We start from the raw sequence: 16,516 nt of genomic DNA on the forward strand, positions 1-16,516 counted from the left end.
GGCTGAGCCTCATCAGCTGTGGAGGTATATTCAGGAAGGGCAAAGCTTATGGTAACTCTGGTAGCCATGACAGTAAAGGAATACTATTCTTTTAGTGGACTACTCGGTTTTTTTTCTTGATTTTAATACAATAAGGTAAATTTCACATATCTGATCAACTGTTGTATTTTTGATGGGTACCGCAAAGGGCACCATCATTGTCTTTCACTGGCCCTATCCCTGACTTTGCCTCTATCCTATCAACCTCCTTTGACTTGTAGTTTGTCAGCTGGAACTGGAACTAGACTAGTTCATTAAATGCTCTCTGCTTCAAATAGCAGCATCTAATGATGACAAGGTGGGATTTCTCAGCCATGATGACAGGTACAATAAGACCAAATGTTGTCTATTAAGGTTCCCTTTTGTAACTTTTGAGAACTTGTGATGAACTGTGCCTGTGCCAACTTCCACTTGCTTTCTTCCCTGAAATTCTGTGTTAGGTAATTCTGTATAACTGTTGGGCAGATGTCTTGGAAGTGTGTGGGAGTTCTCTGCACAGCTCTAACTTTAACGGCCACAAATTGATTGAGAGCAGGTTCAGGCTGGACATCAGGAGGCATTGCTTTACAGTTAGGGCTGCCAGGCTCTGGAATGGGCTCCCAAGGGAGGTGGTGCTCTCCTCTACCTTGGGGGTCTTTAAGAGAAGGTTGGATAGATATCTGGCTGCAGTATTATGATCTCAGCACTTGTTCCTGCCCAGGGCAGGGGGTCAGACTTGATGATCTATTCATGGGCAAGGGTAAGGGTATGCCCATATCCCAGACTGCAGATTCCTCACTAATGGCATGCTCTTTCCACAATTCACATTCAGATGGAAGGTATTAAATAAGACACTCAAGCTGCTTTGCAAATATAGCCATCGTGAATCAGGGAAGCATTTTTATTCCCACTTTACTGAACTAAAGCACGGAGAAGTTGTGGCTTTTGTTCTCTACAGTACTCACTACTAATGGGTGCCTCTATTTCTGAGTGCCCAACCCGAGTCACTCATGGCTGGATTTTTCAAGAGGGTAAGCAGGTCAACTGTGAATTCAAACAAGGATTATGAGTACTTGGCCTCTCTGAAAATCTGACCAAGATATCTCAAGTCAGACACAAAAACAGAGGCATCCAAAAATCCATGAATATTTCTGTAAGCTTCTGTGACTCACTCAAAGCTGCATAGAGCCAGTGGCAGAGTCTGGGAGTTTCTATTTCAAGTCGATGCATTGACTTAGAATATTGACGACACAATAGCATCAATTAGAAAGAGGAATTTAGATAAAAAAATCTGAGTATGTAGGCATTAACATACTAAGAAATACTAAGACCCCAGCTGACTTCCTGCCCTTTGGGCGGGGGGGCTGGACTTGATGATCTTCCGAGGTCCCTTCCAGCCCTAATGTCTATGAATCTATGAAAAAAGAAAGATTTCTATTGACTCTGGACCAGCCGCTGGGACATGAAGGAATATATCCCATGACATGTTTTACTGAATAAGGATGGAGAAAAGAATTCCTGTTTCTGTCTCTTCTACCCCCTGAGAACAATAATACCACAGGCACATCGTGCATCAGGATGCATCCTCTCCCACTAAGACTTGATTTATTATTATGAGAGCCCATTGTTCGCTGCCTTCCAAGAATTCTGCTAATGTAGCACTAATGTTACATATTTCCAGCAGCCACACAGCTCTGCAGCCAGTCTCCCTTTTCACCTTATAAAAGAAGAATCAATTGAAAACCATCTAGGAAACATAGCAAGGAAACTATTTGTCAAGTTCAAGTAAGCTGCCAAAAGCATTTCTATTTCCCCCTTTCTATTATTTTCCTGGCAAGCTAGACAAAAGCTGCTTTTTTATTTGCAGCAAAAAATAATTATCCCCAAAGAAGCAAGCATTAATTATGTGTCTAGCATGACTCACAGCACTTCGTTGCAAATGTTAAATGCTGGCAAGCCAACTACAACCATGACACATTAGCTTCTCAAAGGCACTTGACTTGACTGCGTATTGCCTGGATTTGGACTACGTAATTTGGAAGAAGGCAAGGTAGCTATGTACCTTATAGACTAAATAAATAAGATAAGTATAGAGCACAGGCTTTCATGGACTCAAGTTCACTTCACCAGAGGCTCTGAAAGAACGGCATAGAACAGTGTACAGAGTGAATGATTTGAACACAAAAGGTAGGAAAAGAGGAGGGTGAGCACAGTGGGAAGGGAGGAGAGGGCAGTGCTTCTTCTTCCTCTTATGTCTTAGTCATAAACTAGGTGTTTTTTCCAAAATCATGCACAAGCAGTGGCTCTTTCCATTGCTGCAGTGAGTCCCCCTTCATACAGCTCTCAATCAAGGAGTCAGCAAACATGCAGTTGCTCCAAGGTGTGCACTTCACCACACTCACATATATTGATATCATTAGAGTAGCCCCATTTGATCTTGTTTGGTTTTAATCTTCCAGTTTGCATGCCAGGCAATTCAGGCATCACCATGTTGACTCTGTAGGAAGGTCCTCCTGGGTCTCAGACCACCTGATTGCATGTCACCTTCCCTTCTGTAACCTCAGTTGTGCCCTGTCAGTCATTGTGTCCAAGGGTGCGACACTGGTCATAAAATTCTTTTGCACTTTAAGCTGTTTGGTTATTTCTGTGTGGCCATACACTGGATGCCTGGGGTCTTCCAGCTGCCATGATCTTTTTTTTTGGATTGTTACCTGTCTTCTGATCTCAGATGATGCAATGCCAGTCAGTAAATACAGGTTATCCTTGGTGTTAGCTTTATTTCACAACAGCTGTTGTGACCTGGGTCTAGTTTCTTGGCATGAACTGATCATTCCCATACTGGATATGCATGTTCTGCACTGGAGTAACACAAGGCAATAGCAGTGGTTTGTAATGTAGCTGGGTTCACTTCCCACTTTGAGATGACCAACATTTGAAGTATGCTGTTGTGGGCACTGACTTTTCCTTTCGTCTTCTCTACATGTGCTTTGAAGGTAAGTGTTTGGTCCAATGTAACCCCCAAGTACACGGGGTTTGGGTGATTAGTCAGTGGGATTTCATCCCAGGTGATGTTTAGTTTCTGCTTGGCTTCTCTGTGGTGTAGGTGAAAAGCTGCGACCTGCATCTTCGTTGGGTTGGCACAAAGCTGGTTCTTATTATAGGAATCTGAGAGGTTGCTCACTGCACATGTTAGACTATTCTCGACAGTGACAAAGTCCTTCTTTTGTGACACGATGCATAGATCATCAGAATATATGAAGCTCCTCGTATTACTCTGTATGTGTGCGTCATTAATTTATATTCATAAATTCATAGATGTTAGGGTCAGAAGGGACTTCAACAGATCATCAGATTTGATCCCCTGCCTGGGCAGGAAAGAGTGCTGGGGTCAGATGATCCCAGCCAGATGCCTATCCAGCCTTCTCTTGAAGACCCCCAGGGTAGGGGAGAGCACCACCTCCCTTGGAAGCCTGTTCCAGATTTTGGCCATCCTTACCATGAAGAAGTTTTCCCTGATATCTAGCCTAAATCTTCTCTCTGCCAGTTTGTGACCATTGTTCCTTGTTACCCCAAGAGGTGCCATGGTGAACAGAGCAGCTCCCATCTCTTGCTGCACCCCTCTAATGAATTTGTAGGCAGCCACAAGGTCACATCTCAGCTTTCTCTTGAGGAGGCTGAAGAGGTCCATGTCCCTCAGTCTCTCCTCAGAGGGCTTGTCCTGTAAGCCCCTAACCATATGAGTGGCCTCCTCTAGACCCTCTCAAGTTTATCAACATCCTTCTTGAAGTATGGCACCCAAAACAGGATGCAGTACTCCAATTGTGGTCTGGCCAATGCCACATAGAGGGGAGGTATCACCTCCTTGGATCTATTTGTCATGCATCTGCTAATGCACGATAAAGTGCAGTTAGCTTTGCTGATGATTTTGTTACATTGATGACTCATGTTCCCCTTGGAGTCCACTATGACTGCGAGAGCCCTTTCTGCTTCTGTGCTGCTGAGAGGGTCACTTCCCAGCCGGTAGGTGTGCTGGATATTTCTGCGTGCAGCACTCTACACTTGTCCTTGTTGTACTGCATCCTATTGTGTATCGCCCACTTTTCTAACCTGTTCCCTACCCTCTGGAGTGTTCACTTTGGCCCACAATTTAGTATTGTCCACAAACTTGGACAGAGCACACTTCACACCCACATCCAAGTCACTGATGAAGACACTGAAAAGCAGAGGTCCAAGGACCGAACCCTGTGGGACCCCACTACCCTCATCCTTCCAGGTCAATACTGACCCGTCTACTACCACTCTTTGGGTGTGACTGCTAAGCCAGTTTGTGACCCACCAGACTGTGTAATCATCTAAGTCGCAGCCTCTTAATTTATTTATGAGAATGGGATGAGATACCATATCAAAGGCCTTGCTAAAGTCCAAGAGAACAACATTCACCGCTACTCCTACCTCTAAGTGTTTTGTGACCCTGTCATAGAATAAGGTAAATTTGCTGTTATGTAATTGGCATAGGCGCGCTCCCCCAAGCAGGTAAGTCTGTGAGTTTGTGAGGGGAAGGGAAAGGGCCATGAGCGGAGGGGAGGGGTAAGGGGAGGGGAAAGGGCCTCACTCACTGCAGCCCCTGCTGCAGCTGCTCTGGGAGTGGCCAATGCCAGCAGCTTGCAGTCGCTGGGCTGCACCATGCCCTGAACCCCCCAGGGCTCTGCTTCCCCCAGGGCACCGTGCCCCAAACCCCCAGCACAGCAGAGCCCAGCACCTGTGAGCAGCCACCTGCAGCCACAGGTAGCCCCCCCTGCAGTGGGACCAGAGCAGGCTGGGGTCAGCGGCTGCTGCAGGCGAGGGCCGGTGGCAGCACCAGGCTCTTCTCGGTGCTCAGGGTGGGCTTTGGTGATGGGAGAAGGGCTGCTGCCACCCCAAAATTCACCATAGCCCCCCCGCAACCTGCCCTTCCAGCATGGCTGCCAAGTGCCAGGAAGAGCCTGGTGCCACCGCTGGCCCCCGCCTGCTCTTGTCCCACTGCAGGGCTCCACAATTCAAAAAGGATGTGGAGAAGCTTGAGAAAGTCCAGAGGAGAGCCACATGCATGATCAGAGGTCAGGAAAACAGACCTTATGACAACAGGCTGAGAGCCATGGGGCTCTTTAGCCTGTAAAAGTGCAGGCTCGGGGGTGATCTGGTGGCCACCTATAAGTTTATCAGGGGTGTTCACCAGGATCCAGGGGAACGATTGTTCACCAGAGCCCCCCAGGGGATGACAAGGTCAAATGGTTATAAACTCCTGCAAGACCTGCTTCAGGCTAGACATACGGAAGAACTTCTTTACTGTCCGAGCCCCCAAGGTCTGGAATAGACTGCTGTCGGAGGTGGTTCAAGCACCCACATTGAATGCCTTCAGGAGAAATTTGGATATTTATCTTGCTGGGATCCTATGACCCCAGCTGACTTCTTGCACCTGGGGCAGGGGCCTGGACTTGATGATCTTCTGAGGTCCCTTTCAGCCCTAATGTCTATGAAATCTATTTGCAGGTATTTTTTGTATTTGGCTGGTAGCATGGGAGAAAACCTGGTATATACGCATTTCTTCATCCTCAAGGCATATGCCTCTTGGCAGTTTTGCACCATGAATTCATGAAGAGGTCATAGTTATCCAAGACTGGTTCAATGTGTGTCACTTTTTTGCCAAGGTTTTCAGAAAAGCCTCTCCAGTCTGTGTTCTTAAAACTGAAGCATCTATGCAAGTACCAATTGGGAGTTATGACCTCTATGACAAAGACAGTGCTGGGAGAAGCAAACCAGCGAAGAACCCATAGAAGCAAAGGGATCACAAAAGATAATCCAGGTAATGGGATAAGAATCTATTGTCCCTGTTCAAACCATACTTACTACGATCCAGTCTGTGGATGATTTCTTGTTCCACAATTTCCTCTTCAGACTTGTTTTTAAAATTTTGCTACCTGAGAACAGTAATCCTGAGGTCAGCAATGGAGTGTTCAGGGGAGTTATAATGTCCTGCCACAAGCCTTGGTGTCTTTCTGCAGCTGATATCAGATCAGTGTTCATTCATTTTTGCATGTAGATTGCTGTCTGTCCAATGTAAAGGTGGGTATTGTAAGTAGGTGATGGCATGTATGATGTTGGTAGACCTGCAGGTGAATGGACTCCTTTTTATTCGGTCTGGGGAGGATGTGGCCCGTATTGATGTGGGTGTAGACAGGCATTTGGATCTACTGCTGCAGCCTGGTACCTGGGTGAGGATGGGAGTTAGTCTGTTGCTTGAGAGATGTCATTTGAGGGTGGAGGGCTGTTTGTAAACCAGGACAGGTTCATCCTCCATGACCTACCTTGAGACAGTCATCCTTCTACGAGAGTGGCTGGAGGTCATTAATCGAGAATATATCTGGTGTTGAAGCTGGATGCTGTAGGTGACCCCCAGAGGGATTTTGCTGTCCATGTCCCAGAGTTGGTACTGTAGCAGATAGGAGCAAGATCTGAGTCTGGCTTTGTTGATCTGAATGGCTGACTAGAGGATGGGGAAGAGAAAAGCCTTTGTCGGGGAATCTGGGATTACCGTAATCCATAAACAATTTACAACTATGAACAGACATTAGGATCCAACTGGATGAATTCTAAAGATAGGCCCTTTGCAGCTGTGTTATAATCCATACAGTCTGCATCATATGTGAAGTAACAGAAACATTGCCTCAGGGGTAGTTGATTGTGGCTATGGGCCTATGTATAGCTGGGGAGCATCCTGAGCAGCAATCATTTCTAAGCATCCCTGGCTGACTTCACTTGAGCTTTTCCCTAGATCTGGTTAGCGTGTATAGCTCTATATCTGGAAACTCAACTTAGTTATTAGCTAAAGGTACAAGACAGGGCATAACTTCAACACCATACTGGAATGGAAAAAAAGGAGTCCGCTTGACTACACAAAAGGAGCTTTGTTATATCCAAGTTCACTGCAGGCCTGAATAGCCCAGCAATCAGGAACTCCCAAAATAAATAAAAAACCCATCATAATAAAAACCACTGAATGGTTTCGAGGTAACGTTTCATACATGCTCAGAAGAGCACCTCGCTGGGCAGGGTATTTGTGAAACACAACACATTCTGCTCATGACGTTCATTTTCTGAAATGAGTCCCCGGTTGCCAGAACCTGTATGCTCAGCTAGCGCTGCAGTTGGTTATATTTTACAAGCCTATTTGAAATTCATCTCCCAGCTCTTTAAATTCTGGCCTGCAGAGGCAATGCACTTTATCTCATTCACATGCAGTGCCGTTCAACTCAAAGACCAGCTGCTGAGCTGTGAAATGCTTGTTTCCACGTGGCTGGCTCTTCAGTGCCTGCAGAAAAAGACTTTATCTTGCTCTCTGATGTCAGAACAGTGTTACCTGATTTTCAAAAAAGATTCACTATAGAATATTACAAATGTGAGAGAAATATTCAGCCAGGCAGGGAAGTGGCAGGGGGAAATAAATAAATAAATAAACAAACAAACACACCCATGCACACACACACACCAGTTTGCTGGCAATGGGGCCCTAGGAAGTTTTAATACCTGCCCTTCAAATAATATGCCAAGATGTCACAATCTTCACCATAAATAAAGCACAAACCACTTTTGCAATGCGACAGACTGAATTAAGGTTTATTTTTAGCTCTAATTGTAGATCACCTTTCAAATCCTAGTCTGGCTCACTCCTATCATCTGGGCTTGAAATTGTTAGTTATCCATTCGGGATGAGGTGGGGAAGCCATGCCTTCCATAAATCAAATGCTGTCATGTTGCTTCTTCCTGAAAGAGCCTTGCACCAGAGGGGGAGGAAATCCAGTTTCCTCCAAGCTGTTTCATTTGAAAGCCAGCAAAGGCCCAGAACTTGTTGTTTATTGATGTGATTCAGAGCTGTTCAGAAGGCGTTCGCTGGTAACTTATGTCCGTGCTCTATATCTTAATAGGGTTCATCTAAGGATCACAAAATGCTTTACGAATGGAAAGGTTAACTACTTCCAGTAGGAGTGTGGGTTTTTTACCAACATGTTTATACCCAGACTTATCCTAGAGTTTATATACTTATACATTTACACCCATATAAAGATGGCGTATAGTGGTCCAATTAATCTCTTTTCCATGTGAAAGTATGCTGTACCACCATCATTTGTTTCAAGTTATAGAACTGTACTGTTTTAACTATATTGGTATAGGTAAACTCATCCCAATTTTGTGGACACAGACAGCTAGGAGGGAGGAGTCTGAGGATTAGCCAGTACAGATAGGCAGGTTTCCCAGGCTGTCATCCACTGCCTGAAGAAGGGTGTTTGTACCTGCAAGCTTGCAAAGAAGAATTTTTCCAACTATTTTAGTTGGTCTAATGAAAGATATTGAATTTACCCAAATCTTGTCTGCCTATGTCCTTAGACCAACATGGCTACAACTAACAACCCTACTTTCTCTTGCTAGTTCTAGTACAACAGTGAGTACAAATCACATAACTTTGGTCTTAGCAAGCTTTTAAACTGAGCTGATGTTTAACTGCCTCACATGAATCTTCTTAAGCTTAACTCATTTTGCAAATTACTTTTAAGACCTTTGGAGGAAAAGGCGAACAGAAAATCAGAGTGTTTTAGCCACTGGGCAAAGAAGTGGGTTGAGCAATTACCTAAGATCAAACTGGGATCGTACTCAATGCAAATAATTATTAGGATATCCATAGCAATAAGGAAGTTTTTCAGCTAGAGTTGCAAACCCATCCTGAGGCTAGCACAGGTAGGAAGTGTGTGCTTTACTTCAGTTAAGAGTCAGCTATTCTTTGCTCCGGTGGAGAAAAAGTTTTTGGAAAACTAAAAGAATGTGTATTGCTTCTAATTTGCATGACTCCAAGAAAAGTCTAAATGTACATGCCATGCCATATATATAATGGCATACATATACATATTAAACACCATATTTTCCTGAATCCAAGATGACTCTGAATTTAAGATGACCGCCCCCCTCCCCCATAATTAGATTCCGTACATGGAAAATGTATGCATTTGTCATAATCTTCCATATATCGAATCTAATTATTGGAGGGCTGTCTTAAATTAGTCCCCCTACCACCACAGTGGGGAAAGCAGTGGTAGGGAGGCAGACAGTGGGGAAGGCAGGGAGGGGCAAGAGGTGGAAGAGGTAGTAGACAGGCAGGAAGAAGGGGAGGTGTTAGGGGGACAGACAGTGGAGGGGCGAAGCAGCTTGACCCGCTGCCCCTTGTCCCCACCATGTCTTGCCCTCTGCTGCCTGTCTGCCCCCCACCATTTGTACCCTTCATGAGTATGCCCACTTTCCCCCTGTATGCTCACATATCCCCCTGTTTTCTATCTGTCTCTTCACCCACCCCTGCAGCCTCTGCCCCCATCCCACTACTTACTTTTGCTCCAGCTCTGGCCCCACTCTAACCTGGGGCACTGAGCATGTGTTTTCTCTGGCCCCATTGTAATGATGGCGACATGGTATCTCCAACCAGAGGTGGGGGAACAGCAGCTGTGGGTGGGGAAAGGTCAGGGGGAAGAGGTGTTGAGAAATCAGGGACAGCAAGGGAGCAGCTGCAGCTCTGGCCCCAACCCCTAGTCAGGGCTGGAGCTACAGCTACAACAGATGCCTGCTCCCCTGCCATTTCATACTCAAATCCAAGAGACAAGGGGATCCCTGCAACTCATGTTAAACAGGGGGGGCACCTCATCTTGAATTTGAGTCGATATGGTACATACCTACATTGAATGTACATACATGGACATGTAATATAAACTGTAACAGGTCTTGCACTCTCAAGGTTAGGGAAAGAGAGAGTCCCTGCTGGGGCCTGAAGCTGCTTGAGACCCGTTGCAATTCATCAGTGGCTTATCTGCCAGGTCACCCACCCGTGGTTGACTCTTTGAGATGTGGAGCCCATGACTCAGAAATCTACTCCATCAGGAATCACAGCAGTGGACAAGGCAGTAACTTTATTTGATTAGTTCTCATCCAAGAGATATCAAACAAGGAGATGAGATACCTAAGAGAAGGGAAATAATGACCTACCAAGGACAGGAACATAAGACATGCCATTTTAGGGAGAGAGAAAAAAAACACTTCCAGGCCATCATGTCTGTCATTTCTAGAAGCAGATGTAAAATTGTCTAGAGAAGGAAGATTATGCAAAAGGCATGAGATCTGTAACCTCACTGAGGGGGACACTCACGGACATTCAGAAGTGGTTTGATCTTCCCCGGCCCCGCAGCAGTCTGTACCTGCAGAAGTGTCCATGAAATCAGAGCTAAGTTTGGACTGTGAAATAGCTCATTAGTTTTCCACGTGTGGATACACTGTACATGTGGTCCCAATTCCTTTCACTTCCACTGGTGTAATCCCCACAGGTCACTGGAGATACACATGTGCACCTAGGCTCAGGGCATTTTGTCTTCATCTCTATTGTGCTGACCCTTTGCTTACAATCAATTGTGCAACAGCCCTGGTGTCAGTAGCACAGCACTGACCCAAGACCACCAAAGCATAGTATTTAAGAATTAAACTCCCTTCAGGTACATGCCCTCTGTGCCTCCACACACGCAGAAGCACATGATTTGCTTACAAACACAAACCATGCTTCTTAGCCTTAACTCTGTCTCTGTTTGCCCACACGTGCATGGTTTCTATCTTACCAAACTTCATGCTCCCAACCCTGCCTAGTGTGAACCTTTGGTGTTGCAATTTTTTTTGGAATACAACAGCTGGCCACACCAGTTACCATACAGTTACCTGCATGCACCATAGAGATGTATTGTTTAATATTCCATTGTCAATGTACATGCATAAAAGACAGGTTTTTGCTCAGCAGGATCCATTGGGGCAGTGATAGTACCTTGAGCATTTTTATGCCTCAAAGCAAAGGGATTAAGGGGGCAGGGCCACCCCAAATAATCCCTCAGATCCCTTGCTAATTAGCATCAAATTCCTGTTAATAGATTCAGAATAGCAGGACAGGTGTTTGGTCACTGAATAGTAACAACAACACAGCTCAAAGAGCCCCAGGTTTCATCTACTGCTTCCAACAGCAGTCTCAGAAGCCCTGCTCTCAGGCATGCCCTGTCCACTCACAGATGAAGTAGCAGAGCTGCTCCAAATGCCCTTTGCCACCACTCTCAAGCATGCCAGGCACAGGTATCTCAAGCTGAGGGGTGCCTGAAGAATGGCTTCACCACTTTATTTCCAGGTTTGGGAGGTGCAGAGTAGGTGGGTGGTATGGAGGAATGCTTGAGAGCCATAGCTCTACAACATCTGAGAAAATGCCATAGAGATCCCCACAATGGCTGTAAAGCAAGTCACCCTTTTTCCCCTGTGTCGGCTTATTCATGTATATAAAAATGTATGCATGCACACAAATATGCACATCTATGCGCACACACACTCCTCTATCAAGACACTCCCAAGCAACAATTGTTTACTGGAAATGGATCCTAGAAGTCTACTCAAGTGGTGACTCTAAGATAGACCTGCCAGAAAACACTCCCAGTCACTCCACACCTCAAGAGCATGATGTTATGCCAATAGATGCCTTCCTAATGAAGCAGCTTAATTCTTATAGTGTGACCTGGATGTAGGTCATCTATAACTGAAAAAAGGATGAAATCCAATTAGAAAGTTTTTATGCTGAAAAAGCCTGGCTTTACTCTCTCCAAGAGCTATGAAAAGTCTTTCTAGAACATTTCTTCCTATCTAGGTGAAAGAAAAGGACTTTTTGGATGTACTGCTTAAGACAGAATGCAAGCTCACGGACTTGGAGTTAATACCATTCTGCTGTAAACTAGGAGCACATTGGTTGTAAGTGGCTGAGGTGGACAAGGAGCTGAAGAGACTTGTCACCCTGTGTCTGAGTCAATGCAATGAAGTGATAAAGGAGGCAATGTGATCATAGGGTTCATCAAGAAAGGTATTTCCCGGAGAGAGGGGGAAGTATTTGTGACATTGTTATTGAAGCCAAACCAGTAACTTGAGTTCACCTTAAGACTGAGAAATCCCCTTGGCAAATCCTCACCATTTTGTCTGCGTCTTAAGGAGTCCTGCCATTAATGGAATCTGAGGAAGTGCATAGAGCAGGTCTGAATACCACTGTATCAGGAACGTATCTGAAATGAGCTCTGGGCTCTGACCCACTTTGGAGCAGATGCAACATTGCCCACTCTCTATGGTAGAAAATAGTCCACAGAAGGAAAGCATCAACTTGAGAAAGATTCTTAAGAAGAAGTCAGACACAGTTCTTTGGGTAAATCTGATATCTTTTATTAGAGCAACTAAAATGTTAGACCCTGACTCCTCCATGTGGTGCCCAACGACTAGGGAGACGATGGTCCAATTACCCGTGGATCCTGTTACTCATTAGCCAGAGCAAGCAGGGAGCAAACACCAGCACACATTGCTCGCAACAGCTTTATTTGAAATGGAGACAGCTTTGGACTAGCTCCCACACTGACAGAATACAGGAAGCTGCAATGAAAAATAGTTTTCTCCCATATTTATACACTTTGGTTTATACTCATTAACATTTACTCTACCCTCACCCCTCCTATGTTCCACCCATTTCTCCTCCCATCTCAAGCTCTGTCTCTGTTTACTGTTTGCTTCATTAGCAAGGAATTGCCTATGCATTTCATTCATTTACATGACTTCTTGCTATGAGCGCATGTCTAAGACCTTGACTTCTCTTCTTTGCTCAATGGGAGGACTTTGACCAAAACCTGGAAGCTTCTGGAGGCTTCTTCACCAATCACCATTCACCTTTTTGCATATGTTCATCTTGGATTTTGCTACCAATTTTGTGTTGTTTTCCACATTCCAGTCTGTTTTTCTGTCTCAGGTTGTACCATCTTCCACCTTTTTTGGGCCCCTGTATCTTATCTCGTTCCTTGCTATAGCTGGTCCACAGCACATAAACTTGATTGCTGCTTTTTTCCAGAAAAAATGGTTAACACAATGAAAATGGTTATCTAATATAGACAAATCTTATATATATAAAAGATATATATTGTTGTGAGATATATATAATACACACACACACACATATATGTGTGTGTGTGTGTGTGTGTGTGTGTATTATACATATCTCACAACAATATATATCTTTTATATGTGTATGTGTATATATATATCTCTCATAAAAATCCTATTATATGGTTAAAACTACTTGCCTAAGCACCTGCAAGACTATTTTAATACACCATTTTGCCTTGTGACCAGCAGCTTTGCTGGGACACAGATCAAAGCTTTATTCCAGCTGCAGATTCAATGTTCCCCAACGGTTGGATTGATGGTCGCCCTAACATAAAATAGTTGGAAAAAATTCTTCTCTGCAAGCTTTCAAGTACAAACAGCCTTCTTCAGGCAGAGGAAATATCTCCTCTGACACTTCCTCCGCCTGACAAAGGGTGTTCATACCCAAAAGCTTGCAGAGAAGATTTTTTCCAACTATTTGAGTTGGTCTAATCAAAGATATCACATTTATCCGAAGAATCTTGTCTGCCTAGATCCTTAGACCAACACGGCTACAACCAACAGCCCTAAGAAGTCAGTCACAGAAAGCTCAGGTGACATCTGAAAACAAATCCCTAACTTGCAAGTCATCCAGATGGGTTCCCTTGTTCAAGATGGATGCATGTGACGAACTCTTTGACAGAAGAGGAGAGAACCAGGAACAAAATCTCCCTTCAGACTTGTGTTGGATCTGTCCAACACCTTCACAGCAAGAAGTCTCATGGTAGAACATGGGTCACTAAGCCAGATATTTGCAGGGCTAGTATGCAAAACAAAACCATTCTTGCATACAACCTAGATGCTTAGCATGCCAAGTCATGATGGCAAGAGATGCCATATGGTTTAGAACCCTGAGACATAGTCTCCACCGTACCCTGGCAGCACTCTTTTCAGCCTATGCATATATGTACTATATTGAAGTCTCCCTCAAAGCGGGTAGGTCATTGGTGTCCAACTAGAGAACAGCTGTGCTGGGTTAGTACTGGCTTTTCCTATTTGGGCCTGCAAATAAACAAGGACAATAAAATTATAACCCATTGGATGAAGTCTGCTACCTGTTGATACAATATCCTATGAATCAGCTCATTGTCGAAACATGAAAATACTTAGATTCAAATCTCCTGAAGTAAGTTGTTGCTAATACAAGGTATTTTATCAATAGCTTAGAAGCAAGTGACAGGTTTTGGCTTCGTTTTGTTCCAAGTCAAAGCCTCAAGTGTGAGAAACAATTCTTGTTCTCCAGCCAACCTTATAACTAAACATTTTAGGCTTTCTTAAGGCATGCATTTTTACTAGATATATAATTTAAGCTTTAATAGCCCTAAGCTAAAAGTAAAATGTGCACAAAAAGAGCTCTTTATTTTTTTAGAAAAAGACTGTATATGAAGTGATAAAGATCACTTTCCTTTAAAGCATTGGTTCCCTAAGTCTGGGCACTGGAGGTATTAACAAGTTAATTGTATGACTCATAAAACTAAAATTCTTTTTTAATGGGGATTTGTATCCTGCTTTCTTTCTCATAGCATGTTGCTTTACATTGCTCATGTTCCTTGGGTCCATTTGACAAGGAGACTTTCTATTTATACAAAAAATACCAAAACAAAACAGAACAGCATTACATTTGTAGGTACCAGGCTTTTGTGGACTGCAAAACCAATATACGAACAGGGACAGGTAATTCTGTGGAAAAAGCAATAGCGTGCTGAGTAATTGTTCCCTTCAAGTGACCTCCGTGGTTTGGAAAATAATAGATGCTTTAACCGAATTGATTTTGAAGGTTAGTATGTGCTTGGGAAAAAAACCTAGAGAGAGCCAAAAAAAAAGAAAAAAATCTCTAGCAAAGAAGATAATAGCACGCTTTTCTGCAGGATGCTTTAAATAATCATCAATGTCTATATAGCTTTTAGCATGGGCTACTGGCAAGCTTGTAATTCACCCTCTGCCCCTATTGCATCAGATGAGCAAACTGCCCAAGAACAAACAGTCTCTTATTATTATGCATTTTAGGCAAGTACAGGACATCTTTTCCCCTAGTATAATTTGTTTACAGCATCCTCTGTCATACTGGGAAGAACTGGAATCATGTCAGGCCACTGTAGGACCTGCAAACAAGACGAGAATCACACATGCTGTCTTTATAAGGAAATACTCAGGGTCAAGGGACTGGAAGAAAGGTCTTAAATCTAAGATTGAAATGTGGGGTGCATGTGAAGGTCTCAGGAACATCTGAACCCTCACAAGATTTTCATGTTTAGTTATAAAACTAAAACCAGGCATGTATGGAAGATTTGGTGGGGGGAGTTTCAAGAGAATTCAGTGGAAACGGAGTTGTTTAAAAACTCACATGGCAGCATTTCATACACAAGTGAAATGTCTAGTGAAGTTCTCTGCAGGACGGGGTTTAAATCACAATAGAGACAATTTTAAATTTTCATCTCTTTGAAGAAATCCCCATTTTGTAAAATCCCTATGCAGAGAAACCAACAGGGATAAAATTGCCCCTGAATGACCCGCTCATTGGATCACACTACAAAATGATATTAGTGAAAAACAGTACAATACAGACCTTTGAAGATGCAGTACGTGGCTGGAAGCAGGTCATCAGAAATGGAAGATTAGCTGCAAAGCCAGTACTACATCACAGTCACGCGGAGGACAATTTCATAGCATTCAGGGAGAAACCATGACATACGACTACGGCAAAACCTATGGAAGTGTAATGGAATCCAATCATCCCAAGATGAAATGATCCACCTTCACAGGCATCCTTTGTAGGTTACTGTGGAAGAAGTCTATTTCTGAAATTATAACCTGTTTACTGGGGCTCATCTGCCATTGACAGATGACACATTTGAGGTCTGACAACATTTCAGTCACACTGGGATTGAGCCAGGCCACATTTTTCATTCAAACCTTTTTCTCCAATCAAAAATAGGTTTATTTTGTGGATAATATCTGGGGGAGGAGGAAGTTGGGTGGGGGAGTGTTCCCATATTTTGACTGGAAACTGGAAGCTAGGTTTTCAAAAGCTTTTTTTCTCTAGTTCTTTTTTTTCCTCTCCTTTTTTTAAAAGCCACGGCTGCAATTCCCGTTTCACTTACTGGGAAAATGGGAAAAACATGTTTCGTTTTTTAATTTAGAAACTTAAAAACATGAACACCAGCTGACTATGCATTGTGAGAACTGCAATATCCAGTCTGTATTAAAGGAAATTAGTGATATTTGGTATTTATTCTTATTCTCAAATATCCATTTTTTGCCCAGAGTAAAATGTTTTGCAACATTCAAGTCCCATTTTTAAGAGTTATTGGAGGACAAGGTTCATAAAGGTTTCAATGAAGACTGAACTGCCATAGAAAGTCAGGTGCTGGGAGCCTCGTTCATACTGAAAGTCAACTGGATTTAGTAGCATACGGCCCAGATCTTCAAGGGCACATTATTTGTTTAAGGGTCA

This window comes from Crocodylus siamensis, chromosome 2 (genome assembly GCF_052110815.1).
Source record: "Crocodylus siamensis isolate JL-2025a chromosome 2, ASM5211081v1, whole genome shotgun sequence".
NCBI classification, from domain to species: domain Eukaryota; kingdom Metazoa; phylum Chordata; order Crocodylia; family Crocodylidae; genus Crocodylus; species Crocodylus siamensis.